Raw genomic sequence first — 27539 nt, 5'->3', positions numbered from 1 at the left:
CAGTTATTCTCTGCTTCCTTAGAAGAAAGAGAGCACAGTGAAGAAGTTTACAATGCTGACAAACCAGCATCAGGCCATTCGTGTAGTTTTCTTGTATAGAGCTTTCAACTTAACATCTTTCACAAGAAAATAAGTTATATGTGTGTGTATTAAAAAAAAATATATATAATCAAAATAAAAATAATGAAAAATAAATGAAGATATTCCTTGATCTAAATTTTAGAAACCTGCATTTGGGGAATATATATTATTTTCTGGAAAATATAAGAATTTAGATTTGACTGAAGATGAACAGTAACAGAGCAAAATAAAGGCTTTAATTAATCGCTGAGTGCTTGTCTTTCTGACAGCTAAAGAATCAGGAAGCTGCAAAGAAGCAAAGTGAAACAACATCAATCATCCAGCTACAATAAATAATTTAATAAAAAAATCACTGGGTAACTACAAGGTCTAAGGAGGTAAAATAGAAAAGATAGAAACAAGAAATAAGAGTATCAGACAGAATATGTATGGCTGACCCTATTTATATTAATATTACATAACACTGACGATCCCCACCACATCTATTGCCATGTAAAGCAAAATGTCATATTCATTCACCTGGGAGATGAAAACCACCATGTTATTTAAAGCAGAATATGACAGGTTTGCAATGACATTAATATTTTTTTTATCATGTTTTGTATGCAATTAATCACTTTCATCAGCAAACAGACCAAAAGAAAGGAATAATTGTGTTGCCATCATGCAGCACCACAGGCAGGTCCAGCACCCTGCTTGGTGCCCATCACACAGAACTTGCAATCAACCAAAGCCAACAACAGGGAGTGAGGACAAAATTAAGAGTTAACAAATGCCAAGTGATGAACACAGTGAGGAACAACTCCACATCACCAGCAGTGAGTCACAGTAGATAGTTTTCTGAAAACTTCATCTTGATATTCGGCAGTGGTCAGAATGATAACCAGACCATTAAAAATTAGCGGCATGAGGCAGAGAATAAAATGGAAAACAATGTTACAGAGTTGTAGCAATCAACTGTGTGGATAAGAAACCTTTGCTTAAGCAACTGTAGCTGGGTATTGTTTGGGCAGAACTGGGTCTGATGAGCCTCTAGTGGTCTGACACAGTAGGAGAGTATCTGTGGTTTTGCATTCTCTAAGATTTATTTGGATAGAACATGGGCTTAAAGAGAGAGTAAAATGCAAATGTTTATTTCATACGTAAAGGCTTATGAGATGTGACTGTCTTGTGATGGAAATTTAAATGAAAAAGGTAGGATAATACTCTTTTCCCTCTTTTCACTAGATTTAAATATATATATATCTTTTTCGTTGCTGTTTTTCTGTTTGTTTTTTTGTTTGTTTTCCAGAAGATGCTCACACATAATTTTCTCTCTGTTCTGCCTTATAGAGCAGAGGGTCTCAAATCTTAGTGTGGAGAGAAAAAAAATCCCATCGCTTTTCCAAAGCACTGCAGGACAGCAACACTCCCAGCAACACTTCAATGCAAGACTCCAGCAAGGCAGTGGAGTGGCAGGACAAACTTCCATCATGAGGTTGCTACGAAGATCCTGATACACAGGGTTTTTTTCCTCCACAGAGAGGCTTCACAGTAAAATGTTGAAATCATCCAAAAGTATGGTGTGCTGCAGTTCTGCAGTCAGCTAGTGGCTTTCTCCACAAGAGCTCTTCACTAGGAGTTCAAACGTTCAGCTACCAGCGAGCTTTCGGCAGGCTACAACATCTGCTGCTCTCAATTTTCTGTTCCAAGTCTGCAGGTGAGCTGGCAGCTGGTCTGGCCTGGTAGATAGGAGGGGATGGCTGTGAAGGAGGAGTCCTTCTACTCTAGCTGGTTTCTCCAGGGGTGGTGTCAGCAGAGCCCTCATGCCTGCAGAGATCTTTCTGAAATGATTGTTAGGGGCCCCATCATGAATTGAAGACTCCTCCATCTAATCCATTCTATTCTGTTCATTTGTGATGGGATTTTTTTCCCTTTACCTTATGGTATAGCCTTTTTATTTAAACATGGTGTGTGATGCCACACACCTCCCAGCTTCTCCAGGGAACACCAGATGATGTCCTGCAAGGTGGAGGCTGCAGAGCTGAACCAGAGAACAGAGTGCATACCCTGACCCACCTGGAAGGTCAGCATGAATTTTCATCACACCGAGGTATTCGGGGAAGGAGGGAGCCATGGGCATGAGCACTGCAGCTGGGAGGCTCAGGGAGAGCCAAAGGCACCAGCTTGGTGCAGCGACTTGGATGGGGTGTCATTGCTGCTGGGAGAGATCACAGGTGGGCACAATCAAATGCCATGTTAAGAGATTTTCTAAGCTAATTTTCATTTCATTTCTGCTAATTATATCTCCTCAAATCGCAGGGTACAACACTCCTGCCTACTGCCCCTCCAGCTCAGGCATCCCTGGCTCAGCCACCAGATGCGCAGATCCACTTGTTTGCCTGTCTGTTCATACATCAAACTGTGCAGCCCATTAATCATTTTAACCACTCTTTATTCTGCAGAATAACATAATAAAATCCTAGAAATCAAAGACAAAAAAGGCTAGTGAAACCATCCAACTCCTTCCCCCACCAACATGAGGCTTCTTCCTGGGGAATATTTCCTCAGCATATTTTTCTTACCTACTTTTTGATGTTTGGGGTTTAGGCCAACAATTCTTCTGCCAGCTCTTCCAATTTGTTAATGATGGGATGACAAATGATAGACTTTGTTTCTGAAGCCCTTCCTTTTCCTTCCGGGGGACTTCTTGTGATAATCCTGTCAGGATTTCTTTCAAGCTTATTTTCATGGGTTGGCAGTGGTGAACAGTAAGTCGTCTCATTGGTATTCTCATGCCACGTTAAGCACGCAATGCTTCAGCAGCTCACTTTCCCCACACAAGGTTCCAGCTGCCCTCTGTGTTGTGTGGGAAGAGCTAAACCCTCAGGGCAAAAAGTTATTTCATTTCCTCACCATACTAAACCTTCCAAAGCAGAGAGGCTACTGTCACTGGTACCCAAATATGACAAATTATATGTAGATTATTTTCTGATACACTCATCTATCTCCCTAAGTGTGGTGAGATCACTGAAGGGAAGCAATGTGTGATGGAACTGAAACACACTGAAAGTTATGTGTATATTTTCACATAGATCCCTCTGAAACAGATTGTCTTCAGAGTTGCTAGGACAAAACTACAACCTCAGTTCTCCACCCCTTTTTTGCACATTTATTGCCTGATTAATAAAATAATCATTACATTCACATGGCTGTGAGCACATTTACATATACAGAATATTATTAAAAGAACGTGATTTGCCCTCCCTGAAGCATGCATTAGTTACATAACAACAATTCCCATTCCAGGAAAAATCAGAGTTTAGGAGAAATTTCTCTTTACAGTGTTATTAATAGTGATGCCATGTGCAATCTTGAAGACTGGTATTTTCAGATTAATTTAATGGGTTTAGGTACCTTATATCTTTTCAGTATAGTGAACAGCTATACAACTAACATCTAATAGTTAGCCAAAACCAGCTACAGTTTGTACACTGCAAGATAAAATGTCACATGCTTCATCTGGTTCAGAAGACAGTACAGAGCAGTTTCTAGCTCCTTCACTAGCTTCTCCATACATCACCATGCTGACATACCAGGGTTTTTTTCTCTTCATTTTATGAATGGGATAACTAAGGTGAAGCTACTGGAGCAGAAAGCAGAGCCATGTTCCATACATAGGAGAAGTTTTCCCAAAGTTCTTTCCCAAAGAACTGAATCTATACACATTTATCATGAATAAGCATGCCTCTCCATGTTTAAGTTTTTACTGTAAATATAACAGAAATTGTAGGGAACAGTTGTGGCAATACAGCTTTCCAGTCTACCAGTATGGTCCACAAACTAGTTAAGGTGTCACTGTCCAAGACTAGTGATTGTGCTACCCTAGGAAACACTTGCTTTAATTCCTTTCAGTCTTGCCCAGCTTGACTTGACTCTACTTCACCATTTATTTTAATTACAGAAGTTTGAGTGTAAGCAAAAATTTCATAGGATTCCTTATTGGTTTGTTTTGCTGAAAAATATTTGAATAAATTATACATACTTATATAGTAGTATATAATTAATTATATTATGTATACTATAGTTATAAAACAGTAGTACTCTAAATGATAAAAGTTAAAATTAAGTGGATGTCTTTAAAAATAACCTCCTGAATATTTTTGGTGTTCAGCAGAGGCCTTCAATACACCACCACCTGCTAGTCTGAATGCATTTTTACATTTAAAGAGCCCTTCAAAACTCAGATAACCGAGGAAACTGCATTTGAGATAAACATCCACTCTGCTTTCCCGCCTGGTATAAATCTTAATATCCCAGAAATGTCTTTGACTGTAAATGTATAAACAACAGACCACTACAATAATGTAAGTAAGACAAAAGAGTCAAACATGGATGCCTTAAGTTTAATATCAGCATCCACGTTTAAGTAAATGGACCATAATACTCAGAGGTACTGAACGACTGCAGTTCTTACTGCCTGCTACGAGTAGAGAGAGAGGCAAGGACAGGAATCAAAGGAGAGAAAGAGAAGACAGGTATATGAGGCTGCCAAAGAGAGGTTAGATTTATGAACACAGTTATTACGGTATAGTAAATAAGGCCCTACTGTGTGATTTTGTGTCTATACAATCTAGTTGTCCTCTTTTAGAATGTGCTAAATATAGAGTAAATGTACCAGCAAGGAGAAAATGAATTGATAGGCAAATAAGCACAGCAGTAGCTTGCAAGAAATTTAAAAAATAAAACTCTTTAAGAGCTCTGGAAAACATATTGCTATTTTTTCTTACTCTGAAGCCTGGTTGGGAGCCACTCGCCCAACTCACCAGGGACCAGAAAAGAAGAGTTGCAGAGGGGAGCATGAAATTTGTGCCAGCTCAGGATCAGCACAGGCATTTCCCCAGTTATAAACAAGCAGGCTCCTGACTTCAGCAGCACCCAGTCTCACACTTATGTTCATCCAGATTTGTCATCTATAGCCCCAGGCACATGGATTGTTTTGTACCACATTATGGTGTGAAGTGATCTGAGTACAAACGAGACATCTATTTGAGGAAAAGGGCTCCCAAAGCTCTGTGGGAGGGCTTGACCAACAGTGGAAAGGTGCTTACTTGCCATGCATTTCCTTACTTTTATTTACTTCCTCACATTTACTATGCTCTCCTACCAAACATATAGTCAGATCATATTTACAAGCAAACCAGAGGCACACACAAAGCTTTTCCTCAATCTGTGATTCCACCCATGTGATAATGTCAAGCATAAAGCCCGCAACAACAGCTGTGAAATGCACTGAGAAATATTTCCCCTGAGGATAAAAGTTTAGCTTGTGCCATACTACCTGTCTCCAAACTCAAATTCACTCACCTTGCTCCTTTGGAAGGGGGAGATTTATCCTTCACCTTTTCTTCTATTCCTTCAGAGAGAAATCTGCTCCTTCCCTGGTTCAGCCAGTCTGATTCCCACTGACACTCAGCATTCACTGCAAGGAGACCAAATTGCCACACAGACCAGGTGTTACCAGGGCACTAGAGGGGCTGCACCTTTTAACAGTCAAACAGCCTTTCCCTTAACCTTGCAGAAGGATGCTGCAACAGCAACATCCTAGTGTGTCCATGCCATTGATTTGTAGTTAGACCCAGCTGTTGGATTTGTCAGCAGAATTTCAGATAAGCACCTAGTACAGAAAGAGGCTAAGGTACTTACAAAGTAAAGCAGGGATACAGGAGTTAGTGCTCAGATGCTGCTGGCGAGAAAATAAGTCTATTTGAAACTCTTTGAAAATTCTAGACTAAACATTTGTTTCATCTCATTGATAAAACACATTCTTTTCAAACTGTGGAGAGCATACGATAAACATTCACATTCACACCTCAGTTCCTAGATTCCTCCAAATCTAGACTCAGGCATTCCAGACCAAATACTGCTCTGAGTGCTAGGTATAAATGTTCACATTATATTAGTACTAATTGTCTTTGGTGACTAATAGACTAACACGTCAACCTTCCTCTAGGGAATACGTTCTATAGGGCACTATAAGGTAGTCTTAATTTCCACCATTTGACTTAAACATCCCTGAAGTTGCTCTGTATCCACAGCTATAAATCTAGAGCCAGAAGAGCTGCTTTTCAGCTTTCATTAATAAAATGAAGATACACTTCTTTTCTTATTCATGCAGTGATTCCTTACCACCCATATCAACCATTAGTACAAATGACAATGGCAACGTGTCACCACAGTTTAGAAAGTTAAAGATCACAGTTCTCCTGAGATGAAATTCACTGCTATGAAAGCCCTTCAGCCATCAATAACAGAGAAAGAAAACAGTGAGATTCTGTAATTATACTCAGAAAATCAAAGAGCAACCCCTTTTACAAATCAATGCCACATAACCTGTCAAGAGTCGTTTGCATGTAATCCTATTCTTCCTAAGCTCACAGAGGTCCAAGGGAAATACATCAGTGTAGTCAGGATCTGTTCTGCAGCACATCTAACACTTACAATTCTCTGAGTGTACCTGTGAAAATAAATTGCATTACCAATAAGGTAAACAAAATGTAATTGCACCGGCCAATTATAACATCATACAACGCTGCAGCATTTCATCTTTATCCTTCTTTTCAAAAGACTCCCTCTCACCTTCAGTCCTCCAGCCCAGTCCCTATTATTATTATTTATGAATTGTACTGCAGTAGCAGAGATACAGGACAACAATCAAACCGCTCCTGCTTTTCAATTATGAATGTATGACACTTCTGCCAATAAGAAAGACATTTGTGTAACTAGCTTTTGAAACCAGGAATTGCCACTCAGGCTTATAATGGAGTTAACATTATAAGTCACCAGAAGGAGAGCAGCTCTTTGAAGCCACCCAGGCACACACAGTATGTGCAGGTCACAGGATACAGGAGAAAGGTCAATGAAAGTGCGGCACTTTTTTCTAAGACTGATGGGCCTTCAAGGAGGAGCAGACAACAGCAAGGACCACTGAGCTGCCAGTAAGTGGTACACAGAGGCTCACTTTCAAAGTGGAGTCATTTCTAGACCTTCTCCCTGCTGATTTTGCTTCCCCTTGTGCTTCCATACAAGGTTCCAGCTACAGGTTTGTTTCCCTGAACCTGTAGATAAGGGCTGGGGGAGCAAAGTCCCTCCCACTGTAAGTGAAGAGCAGGTTCCTTCCAACCCTAGTCCTTCTATGATTCTATGATTCCCTGGGTCCTTGGTGAGTGACAAACAAGTCCACTACTGTTGCTTCCAATACACACACACAGAGAACCCCCAACACCTGGAGATTTATATAATAATGCAATCAAAGCTGAGGACAGGAGGGTGTAAACAGGTATGCCAGGTCAACACTTCGGTGAATACACTGACTTTTTCTACAAAGGGAAGTGTGAAAATAACGGTATATTATATCAAGAATTCAGAACATCACTGCCAGGACTCCCAAACTCCCACTTGCATTACAAGTGATAATGGTATTATTGCTGACCTAGAGCAACACTTTCAGAAAGCAACAAAATAAACATATGACCTCTTAAGAGATAAAAGGCATTATTTTTATGAGGCCTGGATAAACAGACAAATAGCCTTGGATGTACAACAAAGAAAAGCAAAGTCACAAACCTACATCATGTTACAATGTAAGAAGTCTAGCACAGTGAACATCATCTTTTTGCATGTGTTTGAGTTAGCTTTGCCATTTGTGGCAAAAAAAAAAAAAAAAACAGGGGAGCAGCCCACAACAGGAAGTCAGGAAGTGATGCTCTTGCTAAGAAAAATCATCTGAAACAGACAAATCAGTTAAACTGTATCAGTATCTCGTGGTGACATTATTAATCCTATTTCTACATGGGCTTCCTAATCTCTGAAACACAAGCAGCAGATGACAACTTTCTCACCAGTCTTTTGAACACAGGCAAGATGAAGAGCTCAGACTTTTTGTTATCTTTTGGTTAGCTGTAATGGATAATTCATTCTTCATCCACTGTACACTTGTTCATAGTTTAATCCCTACCTAAAGTCCATCTGGGTGCTTGGAACCTAGCACATCCTTAGGCATCACAATGCTTACTTTGTGGGCAACCTCACAGACAATCTGAATCCCCAAAGTCTAGTAAAAGAAACAATACCAAAGCTGTTATTATGAACAGTCGGATGGGAAGGGGGCAAGGCTGGAGTATATGGATATAGGTAAGAGCAATGGGAAGAAATTAAACAAAGTGAATTTATATGGAATATCAGGGAAAATTCGGTTGTGGGAACTCTTAGAGTAGGGCACAGCCTTCCATGGGAATGATCTATTGCTTCCAACACTTAAAGCCAGATTGGACAAAGCAATATAATTTAGGTAACAGTGCTGTAATAGAAAAGGGACAGACAGCATTGTCTGACATGTCTTTTCCATGTCTAATTTTAGTGGTTATATGATGGCTTTCTGTATGCCTCAGGAGCCCTTTTCTACTCTAGAAACGTCTGTCGCTAGTTCTCTGTCCACTTATTCATTCATCCATCCTTTTTTTCACCGGAAGTTTTCTAGAAGCAATAACTCCCCAAAACAAATTACCCAGTTTACATGTACAGGTTTGACATTTCAATAACCACGTGCCAATATTAGCTATTTAGCATAACACTTGTCTCCATTTGATTTTATGTAAAAATAATTCCTTTAAAAACATTTAAGTTATATATTTTAGTGTTGCATTCTAAATCAAAAAAAAAAAAATAGTGATCAAGAGAAAAATGACCTTCAGTGACAGGTAATTCTCTGATTACTTGTCTGGAATTCACATGCTGCATTTGATAATGTTCATTTCAAAGTCACAGTAAACTGCACATCTATTCCTGGGAAATCTGAGTTTAAATATGAGAGGCAATGTGAGGTATTCAATTTTATTATGATATTAAAAAATAAGTACAATGAAGTTTAGAAAAAATAAACAGCCTTGAAAATTTGAGTGGTTGAATACTTTAGTATATTATTTCATAAGTTATGTAATATTTTAACGTTGCACAGTATTTCTTTTCTTCGTCCCACTCCTCTCTCCCCCCTCCAAATGGAGTAACAATTCAATAGAGTTTAAAGAGCTTTTCTTGTGCTGTAAGAATGGCATGCTGAAGAGGAACAGATTTCCTTGACAATCACAGCTCCACAAAGGAGGCTTTTACAAGTAACACAGAAAAAGTGGAATTTTCTCCTGTCCTGGTTCCAGTTAGGACAGAGTTAAGTAGCTCATAGTAGCTGGTAGGGTGCTATGTTTTGGATTAGGATGAGAAGAGCGCTGATAACATGCTGATGTTTTAATTGTTGCAGAGCAGTGTTTACACCAGGCCAAGGACTTTTCGGCTTCTTGCTCTGTCCTGCCAGCGAGCAGGCTGGGGGTGCAGCAGGAGCTGGGAGGGGACAGACCCAGGACAGCTGACCCAAACTGGCCAAAGGGGTATTCCATACCATCTGACGTCATGCTAAACAATATTTAGGGGTGGCTGGCCGGGGTGGGGGGGCCGGCTGCTCGGGAATAGGCTGGGCATCGGTCAGCGGGTGGTGAGCAATTGCATTGTGCATCACTTGTTTTCTTACACATTATTATTGTTAATACTATTACCATTATCACTATTATTATTATTATTGTTATTATTATTTTCCTGTCTTAATAAACTGTCTTTATCTCAACTCACAGGCTTCACTTTCCCGTTTCTCTCCCCCATCCCAGAGAGGGAGGGGGGAGGGTGAGCGAACGGCTGTGTGGTGTTTAGCTGCCAGCCGGGTTAAACCACAACATCTCCATACAGGGAAACAGAAATAGAAACACCTTTTAATGGTTCCCTGAGTATGTTTTGGTTTGTATCAGCTCCACCCCTGGATCCAGATACACATGGGACAGCACTGTCCACTCCTACCTTACCCATCTGAATACACCTTATTGCCAAAGGCAGCTGGAAGCTGGCTGCAGCAATGCAAACTGGCAAGGTACTTCCTGCAGGAGCTGGATGCCTGCAAAGCAGAGCAAGTCAGGGTACTCCTGAACCTCCCTGCAGCTACTCCTTGTTGCCAAAATGACCCCGTGGATCTGTGAAGCATAAGGCAGGACAACCCTTAGGATACTACTAGATTCAGAGATCAAAGCAGTTCCTGGCAACTCTGGAAGAAGAAATTGGTAAAGAGAGGGTAAACAAACTGCTTTCACTCCTCTTTTGGTGACTAAACCCACTTTGACATAAAGGATGAGTTTATCTGTAAATATCATATCATTCCTATTATAAGGACAAGAATGGAAGAAAATTTGCTTCCGCTAGCCTGGAAACATGTAATGCTGTTCTGTCTCACTTAGAGTTTCTACCTCTCCTTCCAGCTCTTTCTTTTTTTCTGTTCAATTGCCAGGCAGAGAGAGAAAGATCACTAATGAACCACAGCTTCTGTTCAGGTCATTAGCTGTACCAGAGAGAAAGTTAATGAACCCTAGTATATAAAGACAAAATCAGGTTTTCTTTAATAGTTTCCATACCAAGAGCATCATTTTCTGTTAGTGTAATCCCTGGATGATTTAGTTTTGAGTCCCTTTTTTTTGCTTCAGCCTAGTTTTGGAGGAACGGCGCGACAGAGAACATCTGGTCATTAAGCGCATACAGATGATGTTCAGTTGCTGTGGAGGAAACACCAGAGGTAGCCAGAGAGGGAGGGGAAAATAAACCACCTAGTACAAGAAAGCCTTCAGGGGAAATCAGGAATAAAAAGAGGCAGCTTGTTGAAGCATTGTCCCACACACTCATTTACTCATTTCAAGAAAAAAATAAAAAAGCAAACAAACAAAAAGATGAAAATGAAAAATACTCATTAAAAAAAAAAAAAAAAAAGCATCTCCTGAGCCCCTATTTTTTACTGACACTATCTTTTACTTCTATGGTCTTTCCCCACTTATCGACTAGCATTCAGAAGTCAAAGACTTGCATACCCCTTGAGCTTATCTGAGTGATTTTAAAGGCTTAAGTGTACTTATCTTTCATCGTGCCTTGTGGGGGTAAGAAAGTGCTATTCCCATTTTAAGAGGTTACTTATGATTTTCCAAGCAAACCATGGTCAAGCAGGATACATTGCTCCTAGCTCTCTGGCACCTTAATCAGAGGAACAGCCCTTCTGTTCTTCACAGCTCCAGCAGGACAAAAAGTGTATATTGCATCACAGAAATTAACCTCCTCATAGAAATGTTTTGTTTTCAATAGAAAAGAAACTTGGCTGAGAAGTTACACAAATCAAAGCTGTGGTAGTATGGCAGCGAGAGAACTAAAAATACCTAGGAAAGTCCTATGAAAGCAAACATAGGTCCAAAGCTTAGTAACGGGACAGGAAGATCCTGGGAAGCTCAAGAACTCTTCTTCCTTGGTGTCTGAAATAACTGTACTGATGAATCCCCTTCACTATTTTTTTTTCTGGCAGTTCTTGTACCCAGCACTCCCACTGGAACACCACCTGGACCATTACCCTCTTCATGGTTACAAAACCTATGTTATCTTCAAGCCTAGATTTATTCACAGATGAATTATAGCTATTGACCTGTTTGTATAATTTACATTCCATGTTACAAACAGCTTGTAATCAGACTGCATGATGAAATAAGGTGCAATATAATTTAAAAAATGTGGATTAATGTAATCCACTGTTTTCTGCATCAATTTAAATTTTCAGATTCACCTGTCTTCCACTCTCAGAAAGCTCCTTCCTCCATCCCATCACTGAGGTCAGTAGAGAACAACTACAAGACCAACATGTAAAAGAAACTTTCTCAATCTTTTAAACAGATACCTGAAAAACAAGTTACTCTACAACAGCTCTTGCAAGAAACAGCCATAAGATCATAGAATCATAGACTAACATAGGATGGAAAAGACCCTCAGGATCATCAAGTTCAACCATCAGCCTGACTTCTCAAGTCCCATCAACAAACCACATCCCTCAGTGACACATCCACACATCTCTTAAATACCTGCAGGGGTGGCAACAGGGCAGCCCAGTCCAATGTTTGACCACTCTCTCTGTGAAGAAATCCTTCCCAATGTCCAATCTAAACCTCCCCTAGTGCAACATGAGAACATTTCCCTGTGTCCTTTCACTTTTCATCTGGGAAAAGAGACCAACACCTCCTTGCTGCAGCCTTCTTTCAGGTAACTGTAGAGACATCTCCCCTCAGCATCCCCTTCTCCAGACTAAACAATTCCCATTCCCTCTGCCACTCCTCACAAGTTTTGTTTTCTAATCCTTTTACCAGTTTCATTGTGCTTCTCTGCACATGCTCAAACAACTCAGTGTCATTCTTGTAGTGTGGGGCCCAAAACTGAACACAGTATTTAAGGTGTGGTCTCACCAGTGCTCCGTACAAGAGGACACTCACTCCCCTAGCCCTGTTGACCATTTGTGGTGCAGGCCAGGATGTCTCTGGCGTTCTTGGACACCTTTGCACACTGCTGGCTAAAGTTCAGCCACCTGTCAGCCAAAAACCCCAGGTCCTTTTCTGCTGTACAATTACTTTTCAGCCTCTCTTCCCCAGGTCTATACCACTGCATGGGGTTGTTATGACCCAGATGCAGGACCCAGCACTTACCCTTGTTGTGTGACTGTGCCAGTCGTGTGACTGGCCTTGGCCAATTGTTCTAGCCTATCCAGATCCCTCTGCAGAGCTTGCCTACCCTCAAGCAGATCAATACTCCCACCTAACTTGCTGTCATCTGCAGACTTAATGAAGATGCATTCAATCCCCTTATCCAGATCATTGATAAAAATATTAAACACTGTCCCCAAGACTGAGCCATGCTGCCAGTCTCAGTTGGTATCAAGCATACTTTCTACAAATCCTCATGTTACCTAATAATGTCTACCAACACTAAGGTACCAAACACCTGAGGTTGCACCCAGTTTCATAGCATACCTGGAATAATATTCACTGCTCCAACCTGAATCTTTCTTCTAGAGAAATGGATGCAGCCCAACAAACTGAACTGCTACATCCCTCCCTCAATTTTCCTCCTTTAGTGAATAGCTTTGAATTATGACAGAAGAAACATTGTGTTTCCCGACTTGTTCTAGCCCTGAAATGCTGCAGCCTCAGTGTTAAGGCAATGGGCATTGTGAAGAAGGAATTTGGTTGCCTTTCTCTTTGATTTCCTGACCTCATGCTCCTCAGATACTTTTGTTAATAAAGAGCAAAGGCTTAGGAAATCCTAGCTGATAGTGTTTGCACGCAAGCACCATTCCACTAGCATTAGCTTTTCATCAGTATTTCTCTAGAGTAGCTAAGCATGGTATTTTTATCCAAAGGCAATTTACTGGTACAGAAAAAGTACAGCAGACAATGCATTCCTACTCTATTATGCATGAACACCCGGTATGTACTCAACTTTCCTCTCCATCTTATTTATCACACTGTCATTAAACCTGTGTCACTATTACTGTTCTTTAATACAGGTCAGAATAATGTGTTCTTATCAGGTCTCCTCTCTCATCTATTGATCTAATAATATACTACCTAAACATTTTGGTAATTTTATCACAAACAAACAGAAAAGGGTGCAGGTACAATATTCTCAGGAAAATAATGTTCATTTTTCAGCATAAACAAAAGCCTTCCTTTTTTCAAGTAAACTTAATGGTTCAGCACTGCTGACAGAATCATTCAGTGATGTCCAAGTTAGGGAAATGCAAGCTAATTAAAACTCATGGTTAGAGAAGCCTGGTTGGCAAATATTTGTGAATATTTATGGGTTTTTAGCAGGAACTGCTGTGCTGAATCATGTGAAAAAAAAAAAAAAATTGTTTGGAGTCACAAGAAAGCACATTATTTTCAGAGTATCTCTCCAAGAGTGGTACCCCCTGGCTCTCTCTGACCTGGTGCACTAGAAGTGCCAGAGCGCCATCAAAGAGATGAACCCGATTGCCCACGTTGTGAAAAGCCAGGTAGGTCTCTGCTACAGCTTTGGCTCAGGACAGCTAACAGCCTCCCAAAAAGAGCCTAGGAGAAACACAAGGAACAATTCCTGATACACAGCCCAGGTGCAAAACCTCCTGTTTCAGAGGGACAGCAAGTTTAACAGCATTTCCACCCGTTTGGCCTCTGCACCAGAGAACAGTCCCAGGCATGTTTAATTTATTAGTATAAACATTGCCTGGTAGTCTCCAGCTCGGCTCTTGTCAGATAAGATGGTGGTTGTCAGACTTGCCTGAATTTACTTCCTTCAAAACATTACTTAGTGTCAGGGCTGCACGACATCCAAAATTGTATCAGGCATTTGAAGACAAAAGGGACGCGGGGTTTAGGTGATGTGTTTAACAAGGGCTCACCACACCATTTTATCATTTTATCATTTGTCAGTGCGGAAGAGGAAGCATGTAAAAAATCACTAGAATGAGCAAGGAGGATGAATAAATTAAGTAAATTAGCATGAACAAGGCAGCTCATAATCCAATTGGAGAAGGTGATTATATATCATACTCAGCTACAGAGAAAACACAGGCAGGAAGGACTCAGTGTGGAAACACAAACTCCTCTGCTTGAAAGAAATTTGTGGGCAGAAAAATGAATTCAGAACAGCATTTTATTAGGAGAATTTGCCTCAACTAAACTCTAATAGATCTAATCAGTACAGGAGATGAGGACAGGAACCATGTTGTTATTTTCCAGGATGGTGAAGGCATTGTAAACAAGGGAAGTGATTGAATATTTTTCACCTTGTTAAGTCCCTTAACAAGCTAGCTGATTATATACTGTACCTTTAAAAAGAAGCAGACAGGGAGACAGTCTAGTAGGAGAAAAATAACCAGTGGAGGTTGCATGAACTTTAGAGATGTTTGCAGATATGTGGTAAAAGTGCCAACTCTGACTGCATTTCAAACGTGAACAGTGTTTTTTAGTTACAAAAGTGACACCATATTAAACTTTAGAAGCACCAGATGAATCATATCTCTACAGCAATGTACTATACTAATAAAAATGGGGATTTCAATTCTGAATGTAACTTTGCAACACCTATGCAACATTGGTTTTCTGCTTGGCCTTCATTTTTCCAGAAGCTACATTTATTTTAACATTTCAGTATTGAAGTCATGATTCAATCATTGGTATAGTTAATGCTGGAATCTTGTGTTTACTGAAACCAATAATTCATATAATCACTAGGAACAGTACTAATATTAATAATCATGATAATCAGCATCATCACTATGATGGTAGTGCCAAAATTCCAGTGGTCATTTGGCTGCAGTCTGCTGCACACTGTTTAATGGATGTTGAAGAACACAGTCCCTTTCTCAGCCGTTTGCTATCTAGTAGAGAAAGTAACAAAAAAAGGTAGGTTATACCAGTATTTTCACTATTTGGCCAAAAGATTTCATATACGTATGCATATATATGTATATGCACATGTCATTCAGTCCCTGCAACAAGGCTCAGTTCCTTCAAATGGCTGTACATCATCACAGTTCTGCAGTATGACCTCTGAACCTTGGTTTCTCTGTGCATTTCATACAGCTCTTGGTTCTTATACCCAAAGATTCATGTCTGAATTCCCTAGAAGTAATAAGAGCAAAGTATACATGTGAGGTGCATTACATGGAATACATATCATAGCAGAACGGTAAAGAGGTTTGATTTCAGTCAAGCATCCCAGTAAGTATTGGCTTTTAAAAATTCCTGAATCATGAAAAGGTCCATATTTTCTATCAAAAACCAGAGCCAAATTCTCAAGGGAACTGCAGCCAGGAGCTTCTGTGAGATTCAGCAGGAAGTGTATTTGTTTGCTGGGTACGGACTTGGCTCCATATATTAAAATTATAATAATATTTAGCTGAAAAGGTTTCACAGATCTTGAAATGTTTCCAACCATAAGCTTTCTAAAATCATGAGTCAAGCCATGAAAACCATGAGATTGGATTAAAATTATTTTTGCTGTTTTTTTGAAACTTAGTAAACATAGTTCTCCTCTCTCCCTCACAAGTTCCTCTCCAAGGAACAGGGTTATAAACACGTTGCATTTCAAAATTAAATCAGAGTCTCTCATAAAATCTCCCAATTCCTCTGTCTATAAGAAAAACATTCTAAAAGTCAGGAAAGTCTCCCCTTTCCCTCAAAAGCAGAGTCATCATGTTAAAACTGCCTGTCAGGATTAGCTGTGGCCTGTGCTATCTACCAAATTGTTCGCAGATACTGTTTGGAAAAGTAAGTATTCAGGGCTTCAATATTCAGCATTTGAAGTTAATCCCAACAGATAAGCCTTTACTCACAATGGCTATACTGCTTTCTACTACTCACACAAATGATCCTTTTGGCTACTTCTACTCAAGTAAATGAAGGACATCCATCATTTGAGTTCAAGCATTGCCCTACACCCATCTTTCCATGATACTTGCCAGTTATCTCACACCATGGCATGGTTTTGTTCCATGCCAAATAACATTCTTGCAGACAATTTCTGCATACATTCTGGGGAATAGCATAGACCAGGACCGATTCCCAGAAAAACAGCTTGGGTGTAGCCAAAACTGGTTTTGGGATGCTAAGAGATTTTTTCTCAGTATGAACATAAGCTAGACCAAGCCAGTAGGTCTGAAAATCACAAACAATTTCTCACATTTTATTTAGCAGTGTACCTGTAGTCATTGAGATAATATATATATATATATCAAGTGCAGCACTCCAATTCTAAAGAAAAAAAAACACAAACATTGTGAGTGTTGATATTACTATGCACATGAATGCTAGAGCACTAAACAATACCTTTAAATAGTAATAAATGGTCTTATGTCAGCATCTTCACAGTGGTTAGTACAAAAATCATCTGCTAACAATTTTTTTCCCAACATTTCCAGGGATTAATTACCATGAATATGAAAGTCTTGTACTGGAGAGGAGCTCTCCCTAACCACTTGCAGTTATCAGCCTTTGCAAGCCCTTGAACTCATCAGCTCTTCAGTTGTCGAGAAAAAAACTTGTAAACATGAGTCCAAAAGTAAGAATATACCATCCTAACACCTGTAATGGTGTGGACAGTCCACCATCTTCCAGCATAATGTCCTCCAGCATTCAACTTCTCCTTGAAGACAGGATATTTCCCCCTAAAAACTGTTGCTACAATTCAAGTTCACTATACTTTATCCTACCTACTGTGAACACACAGAACTGTTTATTTCATTTCATCTGTGCAGCAACATTTTATGTATTAGAAGGTTGTTTTCAGATCATCTCTCTAGCTCCTATCAGTCTTTTCATGATAAGACAAACCCATTTTTCCAAGCTTGCAGGCTTATTTTAAAATTTTCATTTATTTCTTCTGGATATTCTTTAATAGATCCACATCTTGCCTGAAGAGTGGTGTCCTGTTGAAAGCTTATCAGCCCTGAGGAGAAGATTACAGCTTGGACACAACATTCCCATTTACAGAGCTCAGAGTAATAGCTGCTTCACTCTAGCAAGTTAAACTTTCTGTCCCCATTGAATTATTTTACATGGTCATTTTATTTTACATGTATTTAGAAAATGTGCTTGTTTATTTTCTCCTGTCTGTGTGCTAAACTTTCTGGTTCTGTTCCTACCCGCATCATGCTATTGCTTTTTGTCCTAATAGCTAAGAGTATTTTTTTTTCTGTATGATGCCAATTAAATGTTCCTACTTTGAGAGATACCATAATTTTGCTGTCTCTATGCTTCTCATTCACCAATGGAGTTCGGTGTAGTAGTGTTATTTCTTTAAAATACTTTTTTTTTTGTTATACTTGCTTTCCAGCAGACTTTTCTGACGAATTGTAAAATACTTTCTTGAAAACCTTATTTTATCATTCCCCTTTCTTCTACTCCTATAAATCAAGAATTCAGCATTTAATAATTTTGATCACCCAAGATGCCTTCTTCCTTCTTTTGCCCAACTAGTCCTTTCCACTAATCAGGATCCAATCTACAAGAGTCTTCTTCCTTCTACTTTCTCTGCCTTTAGTAACAATTGTTATCATCAATAAATTTAAATAAGCCTTTCTCCTTTTATATTCCTGTGTTGACTGGTTCATGGATAGTTTAAATACCCCATCAATGCTAATTACTGTGCATAGGACAAGTATATGAGTTAAAGGCTCCAGTCTCTGGCTTTTGATTTTGATCTAGCACACAGCTTTCTTCCTGAAACATCAGTGCCAAATGGCAGCTGTTAGCCAGTGCAGAAGAAAGTCACCCTCTAAGTAACCTCTTCTTTGTTTTCTCTACGAAAAGGTGAAGTTCACAGACTTTGAGGTATCAGACATTTTTCTTTATTTGTATGAGCCCCTTTGCTGAAGGCAAAAATGTAACTGGTAACACAGTATGGTGTGCTGACACTTTTACCAGAAGTACCTCAGCCTGCAGCTTACTGGGTGCTTCAGGTTGAGGACAGTGCAAAGGAATGAAAGGTATAAAAGGAGAGAAACAGAAGAAATGGAAGGAGAAACAGAGAGCAGAAGAGGACAAAGAAACTAAAAAAGAAAAAAAGAGGAAGGAGTCTATTAACAGGCTGAGAGATCAAAAGATAGACATGAGGGGAAATGAGTTTTTTTTTCATAACAGTATTTACAGTCTCAAATGGAGAAGCATTGATTCAGCCCTAAACTACCTACAGGATGCAGCTTTTCCTACCGCTTTCTGTTCACTTTCTGTAGGCACACGGTTAAAATATCAATCACCCGGCTTTCAAATAGTTTATACCAATATTTTTTGTGATTTCACAGAATCACAGAATCACAGAATCGTCTAGGTTGGAAGAGACCTCCAAGATTATCTAGTCCAACCTCTGACCTAACACGAACAAGACATCCACTAAACCATATCACTAAGGGCTACATCTAAACGTCTTTTAAAGACCTCCAGGGATGGCGACTCAACCACCTCCCTGGGCAGTCCATTCCAATGCCTAACAACCCTTTCAGTAAAGAAGTTCTTCCAAACATCCAACCTAAACCTCCCCTGGCGCAACTTTAGCCCATTCCCCCTCCTCGTCCTGTCACCAGGCACGTGGGAGAACAGACCAACCCCCACCTCTCTACAGCCTCCTTTAAGGTACTTATAGAGAGCAATGAGGTCACCCCTGAGCCTCCTCTTCTCCAGGCTAAACAACCCCAGCTCCCTCAGCCACTCCTTGTAAGACTTGTTCTCCAGACCCAGACATACATCTTTTCTTCCCTGCCTTATTTTTCCACAGCCCTCAGATAAATTAGGATATGCTTCTGCTGAGATTTTAAGAGTTTGGCCTCCTTGAACATCTGAACTTTTTCTCAAAAGCTTGCTGCATTCTCAATAGTTTAACATATGGGTAGACAGGAATCCGTAACAAAAAGAGGCTTAACCTGGTTTAAACATAATTTTGTTGCAGAGTGCTGTGCATTGTGCCTGGAGTTGAAGGAACAAGCCAACAAGCAGGTTATTCATATTAAATTATCTCTGTAGGCTTAGAGAAATTTGCTCAAAACCATGCAGAAACATAGGAAATAATGTCTAAAATGCCACCATATGCAGTTCTGTGTCTAATTTTTATAGGAACCTGGTTGCTAACATGTGACTGCAAGTTGTTCCAATATGTATGGCAAGAATGAGCAGGATCATATGGTTTGTTTCTCATTTATTTAAAATGCAATTATTTTAATTAATTACCGTATTGTAATTTCTCCAGAGGTATACAAACAATGTGCAAGAAATAAGCAGAGTATACATATGCCAAATGGAAAACAAGGTAATACAGGAAAGATTAAAAATGCACAGAAGGCGAATTTAAGCACACAAAAGCAGAGAGTAGAAATAATATAACTGGCAATGAGCAAGGAAGGCAGCAAGGGGAGATGGAATATTTTTGGTTATAACGGCTCTCTCTTTCTAGTGTCAGTGTCTCACATCTGCTGTCATAGACTAATGAGAGCTGAGGCCGCTATAATGCTGACCCAGCCATAGGTAAATGATTTATAATGAAATTGTATCTGCATATGGAAAGGTGTCATAGCTATCAGCTAAATCTTCAAGGTAAAACAGTTTAAGATACTATACTTGAGGAAACGTTCTTAATTGTAAGTCTGAGCATAAAAGAACAGACAAATGCATCTTATACCCCAACCATTCCACCACCAAAAATCTTATATTTGCCTGTCATTTAGAAGTTGGAGCTCTACTGTCCCAAAACAAGCTCCATGTAATGAGCAGATAATACTCAGATATCAAAAAAGAGACAGTGGAACAGAATCCAACACATTCACTGGTGTGATTTGCTTTCTCTGCTTCTTGTTAGGCTTTCTTGACAGAGCTGTAAATATCAATGGTTTTTCCCATATACGATCACTAATAAGTTCTATACACTGATGTTTTTCTTTCCACTTGCTCTAAGGAGTACACAAAAATCTACTCCAAGAGATGTGACCTGCTCCACACAAAATGGAGCAAGTGTCCTGTAGGGTCACCTTCAGTAGGATTTCATCTGTTAGATGAAGTTCAGGAAGCAGTTCAGACATGTTAGTTCTACCCAGGGTAATACAACCCAGATCTCTGTGGGGCAAGTAACCCACAGGGAGGCGTAGGCTAACTGATCCTCAGTCCCCACACTCGTGCAGACCTTTCCTAAGCAGCTCATGTTGCTCAAAACTATCGTTCCAATTCTCAGTGGAGTCACAAGGCTTAGGTGCTCCAGTTATAGATAGCTTATTCTGTACATACAAAACTTAAGCACTTCCTCTAATTTTTTTAATTTTCATACAATGCTGTCATAAAGTCTGCACTTTTCAAAAAATTAACACAGAGTTACAGCATGATGTGGCATCTGTAAGGTTTTTAATTCCAGACCTTTAGTACTGCTACAAAGAATTATGCGTTTGTCCTAGAGGAAAAAATATTATTAAATTAGATCTACACTAGTTAATTGATCAGTGGCAGGGAGCATTCCCATAATTCAGTCATCCAGACTGTTAAATTACTAGAATGGTCCCTGGGACAGTTTTGGCTTGTGCCAACTGGTCAAATCCTAGCAAATCCGCATATGTGGGCTGGCAGTTGACAGAGTCCAGGAATGAGTTCCAACAGATATGGTAGATGTCACCACCCTGTTTTGGAGGCTAAAAGGATGAAATGATATGAACATTGCTGAAGCAAGCCACCTGGACATGCAGCAAGAGAACATCCTGACATACACATGCTGGAAGTGGAGCAGCTCTAGGTAGAGTTTCCCAGCCACTAAAGCAGGAGGCAACTCAAAACCTGCCAGTGCACAGGATAATATACAAAACTTACTCGTTTTTATATCCTTATTTTAAAAAAAAATTATGAACTATCCAGCCAAGGAGCAGGAAAATCTCGTCACCATAGCAGAAAAATAGTGAATAAATAACAATGTGGAATTGATGAGTTTGTCAATAGTCTATTACCTGGTAAAATTTTGTCTAATTGATTCAGCAAAAATGTACCATAAATTTCCTGTGCATCTTTCTCCTCTGCTTTCATGCATCTTCCTTCTTCTCAGCTTTATCCCCTTTCATTACTTTAAAACCATTTTTACAGGTGGACCCTCATTCTGTTTACTCAGGTCCCTCCAATCCTGTCCCTTAAGAAGGTAAAAGACAAAGTGATATTGGGCTATGAGAGGAGGAAGGGAAAAGGGCAGCAAGAGCTGAATAAGAGGGAGAGGGACTAGGAGGTGGAGCATGTTGGTAAGGGGGGATGATCCATCTTTTGACCAATGTTAAGGAGGTACTTGAAATTGATCTGTGAAGGGCTTTTTGCAGACATGCTCAGGAATATTTGATCTTAAACACAGAGACAAGGAACAGGGTGATGTAATCGAATGAAGAGCAGAGGGCAAGTGTAGGACTCCTGGCAGAAATTTTCTATGTGAAGTTCAAAGGTAAAGTTTTATATGGAGCCAGGTAGATTTTCTTGAGATCTACAGTCTCTTGAGATTTTACAGTCCCAAGTGGTTACATTTAAATTATTTATTTGTTTTCCAATGATGTAGTGTCTCTACATTTCCTCGTGACTGGGAAGTAAATACTGAATTGGAAAATGTTGGTATGAATGAAGTTACCATCATTGGTCTTTTTCGTACTCCTGAAGTTAGATCGTACATCCCTATTTGTATCGTCTGCAGTGCCGTGATACAATCTAGCAAAATGAAAGCAACACGAGAACGGGAAATATATCTATAATACCTGCTGTGAGTTACTGGAGTGGAAAGAAAAGCCTCTTCATCTGCTTTCCTCCTGAAGTGTGTGCATCTTCTCATTCACATAACAGATGACTCTGAACTGTGCTCTCACCTCACCAGAAGCACAGGCAGCTTCAGGCAGCAGGAAATGAGTTTTGCAGCCCTTGCTAAGCGTTGGCAGATCCTTTGTCAAACACCACAGGAAAAAAAAATATATATATATATAATAAAATAAAAAATGTTGTTACTGTAAAAGGACATGTATGTGACAATTACCTTTAAAACAGCTATTTCCCTCTCTTCCTCCCCTGCCCCCCGCCCCCCGCTTTGTTTGTTTGTTTGTATGTTTTTCCCTTGCTTTTGATCTTTTGTTTTTTTAATTCCTAAAACGGAAAATCACAGAAACTTGAGGGAAAAAACAATTCAGTTTGTTGTGACCATGGTTGTCCACATCTCAGGGTGAAATGCAGAGATGGAAATGCACAAACTGGTCAATGTTTCCCTCATTAGGAAACACCAAATTGCACTTCCACTCGAAGATGTAGTTCCTGTAGAAGAGGAATGCCCAGAATATTGACACCCTTTGCTAAATAAGTAACTGGTAACTGACCAAAATTAAAGTAAAATGTCCAGCCGAAACTAAGTATATAAAAAGTGGAAAGAAAAGGAAATACTGAATATTCAATCATGCTTTTGTGAAGGACTATCAGATAGTCTGTGAACTCCATTTATTATTCCACTTCATTATTCAGGGGAAAAAGATATAATAAAAAAATGTGATGTCAAAAATTAGGTCTGTAAGTAACTGAATAAAGTTTGGGGACAATTTTTCTTTCCTTGTAAGTACTCCATTTATAGAAATAAAGGCTTCAACCTTGATGTAACTGACCTCCGAATAAATTATAATCTGAGTAAAATTATCAAGTGTTCTTTTAAAAATTTAGGTATATATTTATTATTGACCCTCCAACAGTATTTAGGTGCTTTAAAGATTTCTAGCCAGAATAAACTTTAAAAAAAAAAAAAAAGTAACTATTATCTGCTCAATTTTAGGACTTCTGTGGAATCACTGAAACTCGTTAGGTAAATAGGGATTTTTCAAACTGCTAATATGCCCTCTGGCAAAACATTCATTAAGAAAGTGGTAGGAGAGGACAGCAAGTGTGTATAATAAGTAACAAGCCACTATTCATTATTCTAAATACATACAGTTTTACTTATACTTCAAGTTACAAAAATAGATATTTGTATACTTTTAGGGTTATTTCTTTCTAGTCTCATCTCTCCCCAAGAGTGCAAGGTGCTTTACAAATATTTCAATACAGTTTAAAGCAGTTTCATGTGGAGACAGTCATTTGAACTGTGAACAGAACAGCAGCAGTTTTACCATGTTAGTGCAGGGTTAATTAGTGCATGCAGAGCACTGTGCCTATGCTGCTGATGTCTTTGTACTACTCTGGTGCTGGAAGTAGCATATTCAGACTCGGATTCTCCACACAAAACTGCATTTTTTTCGCATTTATTCTGCCCAAAGAAAGCAATCAGATTGAGCTGGATAAATTGAGGTGTCATACATAAGATATATTATGTGCTACTTCCATTGTATTCACTTGTAGACAAAGGCTGCAATCCTGCACCCAGTTTCATAAAAAAATTTGGGGGGAGAGCATAAAATGATTAATGATGATGATGATGATGATGATGATGATGATGATGATAGTTAATAATAATAAGGTTAGAAAGCAAAAATATTAAAGCAAGCCTGAAATGATGATACAAAGTAGAGACTGATGAAGCTAGACATGGTAAGTTTTCTCCTATGTTAAGAGTTGGTGCAAAAAAGAAATTAATCAGTTGATTTCTGTGTCCACTAGAAATAGGACAGGAATTAATTGAATTAAATAGCAGCCAGAGGCATAAGATATTAGGAAGTATTAGGAAAGATTCTCTAACTGAAATAGTTACATATTTTAATAGATTATGAAAGGAATCCTTCGATTTATTATCAATGGAACGGGCTAGATAAACATCAATGGGACAGAACAGGAAAGAACATATGTCCAAATACTGTGACAAAATAGATTAGCAAGAAAATGCATATATTTTCTGCAATTGTATGGAACGCTTTTGAAGATAAAGGGTGAAGTGTAACTTTAATGAGTCAATAGAAATATTGCTGTCTCCAAATCCGATCTAGTTTAGCCTAAATAACTTTATAAAATACATTAGTTCTGTGTAGCATGCTTTTCTCTTGTAGCCACAACTACCAAACTGACATTGCCACTAATTAATAGAGCTCCTTTTTGAGCACTTTGTAGAGTTTAAGATTTGGTTGGTTTTTATTTTTATTTTTTTTTCTGTGAAATGATTGAACAACCTTAATGAGCTTTTGATTAGATATTGGTACCATAGGCCTTATATTCTAGGCATCATTCATGATCTATTCAGTGTTTGTAAGATGAGAGAACTTGTCAGAAAAATAGAGAGAAGCAGCTGTAACAAGAAACAAACAGCTGAGTTTAGCATTTCAACAATAATCCTTTTTTTTTTCCTTTTTGATTAGGTACCTTTAATGTTCTTCCATATCACAAGCACAATTTAAAACCCAATCAATCTCTGTCTTGTATATAGCAGAAAGTTTGAAAGAACATACATGCTAAAGTCTCTGAATATGCTGCCTATATTGTTCTTACCAAATTCCTACATGTGTGAGAAATCTTTTGTTTGTGCATGTATTGAAAGATTATTAGATTGCTGTCGGTTCATTTATTTATCTGCTTTGACCATTTTTATACACAGACATGTATGCTAAGATAGCATGAATAATGCTGTGATGTTAATACAGACATAAAGACCCAATCTAGGCAGAATTTAAAGAGCTAAAGTCTACTGAGTCTATGTTCACAGTCATCAGGGGAATAAGGACTTAATGCAGCAGAATAACTAGTCAAAGTGGTTTTTATTCCATCTAACTGAAGAGGTAAAATGTACGAAGATTTTGTTTCTCTCATTTAGATAGCAAATGTAAACTAAGAACAATCTACTGATATTTTCAGAAGTAGTGCCATCTCTTGCAAATATTTGGTTACTTTCAGAGGGACTTTAAACTGTTGAAAGTATTACTCAATGAGAATACAGACATCCCAAATGGTCAGGCTGCATGAATATAAATTTAATATCAATGTATAAATTCTTTCTTATCTAAACATACAAAAGCATAAGCAAAACATTGTATGTTTTTCTTTGTCTTAAACTTCATGTTGCCAAAATCTGTCCTGTCAGCACTTGACTCTGAGTTCCAATACTTAATGGTATACCAAGTTTAATTTCTTTCTGTAAGTACATTTCCAAGAAGCAAGTTGCTGAAATTATGATGAAAGGCCATCTTCGTGCACATTTATGATATGAATACCTAAGCTGAAGTCAGCTCAGTCAGAACTGAAAATTGGATCTTAACATCAAATTTGGACACAAGAACTGACAAGATTACCTTTTCTTATTAATAACTCTCTGCCTTTGTCTCTTACTTTTTATGCATTCTTTTTTTTTTCTACTTTGACATAGTCTCTCACTTTCTCCTTCCTTTTTCTTATTTTACCGCATTTTTCTTACCTCTCTGTTTTCTTTCATTCCCTTATTCCTCTTTCATTATTGTAGTCCTTCTCATTTCAAAAGAGTACTCCATTTTGTACTTATACTATTACGTAAACCAGACCAATAATCAGGAGACCATGCTATAAATATAACATGGAAATCTCCGATAAGGCAGGGTAGAATGAACATTTGTATTACATTAATGTCTTTTATATTACAATAAGAAAAATATCTTATTATGCTAGTGAGTACAACGCACAGTCTTTTGTTAATATACTATACTGGTCGCTAATCCGATGTGAAGGTCATATACAAATCATCTATTAGCTTTTACTATTGCTTTCTGTATCATACTGATAACCCAGCTTCTGACCTAACATTTTACTTCCCTATTCAGCTTATATTGTAATTGAGGTCATTTTTTAAAAGAAAGAAAATAAAAAAAAAAGAGAAGTTTACATTGATATGTTGTTGTTTTTTTTCCTATCTATGCAGTCTAACTTACTGCAAAGTATTTGCTATTCCACATCTTATTGTTTCTTCACGTATTTATATTTGCTATATCATTTCTCAAGGGTTTTAGAATTGCATTTGCAAATTAAAAAATATAAACAATAGGAATGAATTTCAGCTGTACAACTGTCAATGAGACGCTGTATATTCCAGGACAGTCAGAAATAATAACACTTTTGGAACCTATGATCATCTTTAATTCGGAAGGCTGTCTGAAATTAAACATATTAAAGACAGAATTCTGACCTAGTTTTATCATGCTGAAGTGATTCAATGTACACTGTTTTCCTTCACAATATCAAACTTTCTGGATATTTTCCACTATGAAAACAATTTTCACGCAATAAAAATGCATGAGTTTAAGCAATAGTTAAGAAGCCTGACCAATACAATTCCTTTTAGTGAAATTATATTTTATTTACTATTGGTTCAATATTGTACAATATTTGGTAATAAAAGATACCTAGCTTCTCTCAAAAAAACATATATACGTTGCTTCCAAAGAATAAACATTTGTGTGTAATTGTTAATATCAATGCTCTGAGTAATTAATTATTACTGCTGTAGTACAGAAAACTTTATTCAAAGTTTTTCTTTTGTCCTTCAAAAATGATTTAGGTCTTATAGTAACCCTTCTTCTCAAACCCTTGTTTTAGCTTCAGTATCTCAAAAGAGGTGTTGAGCTAACTGGGGTTTTGTGAGCTCAATTGCTTTGGAACCAAAAATGCCTGAAAGTACTGGCAAATGACATCATTTCTGTTATACATATAATCACTGTATAAGCAACATCAGATATAGGACCACAAAGTTTAGAGAACAGTGTATACCACTTGATCTCAAAGCAATGAAAGCATGTAACATGCATTTTGAAGTCCAGTATAAAGTTGTAGAATATTAGATAAATATACAACATGTTCAAAAAGGAACCTGCCAGGCTATGGTCAACTTTGTCTAGGTCAACCAACCAAAAAAGAGGCATTAGATTTCATCTATTTGCCATTCAGTAAAATACAGTGTTATACAAAAAAGCATTAACAATGGTTAGGAAGATGGAAATTAATAGTGGAACTCTGAGCTGAGTAAAGAATTGGCTAGTAGAGAAGCACTGAAAAGGAAAAATTGAGTCTGATGGGAGGTAACAAATGGTTGGCCTTGGACCAATCTTGTTAATTTTTTTTTTTTTTATAAATAAC

Source organism: Anser anser, assembly GCF_964211835.1.
Source record: "Anser anser genome assembly, chromosome: 3".
Classification (NCBI taxonomy): domain Eukaryota; kingdom Metazoa; phylum Chordata; class Aves; order Anseriformes; family Anatidae; genus Anser; species Anser anser.
This window is presented reverse-complemented; position numbering follows the sequence as displayed.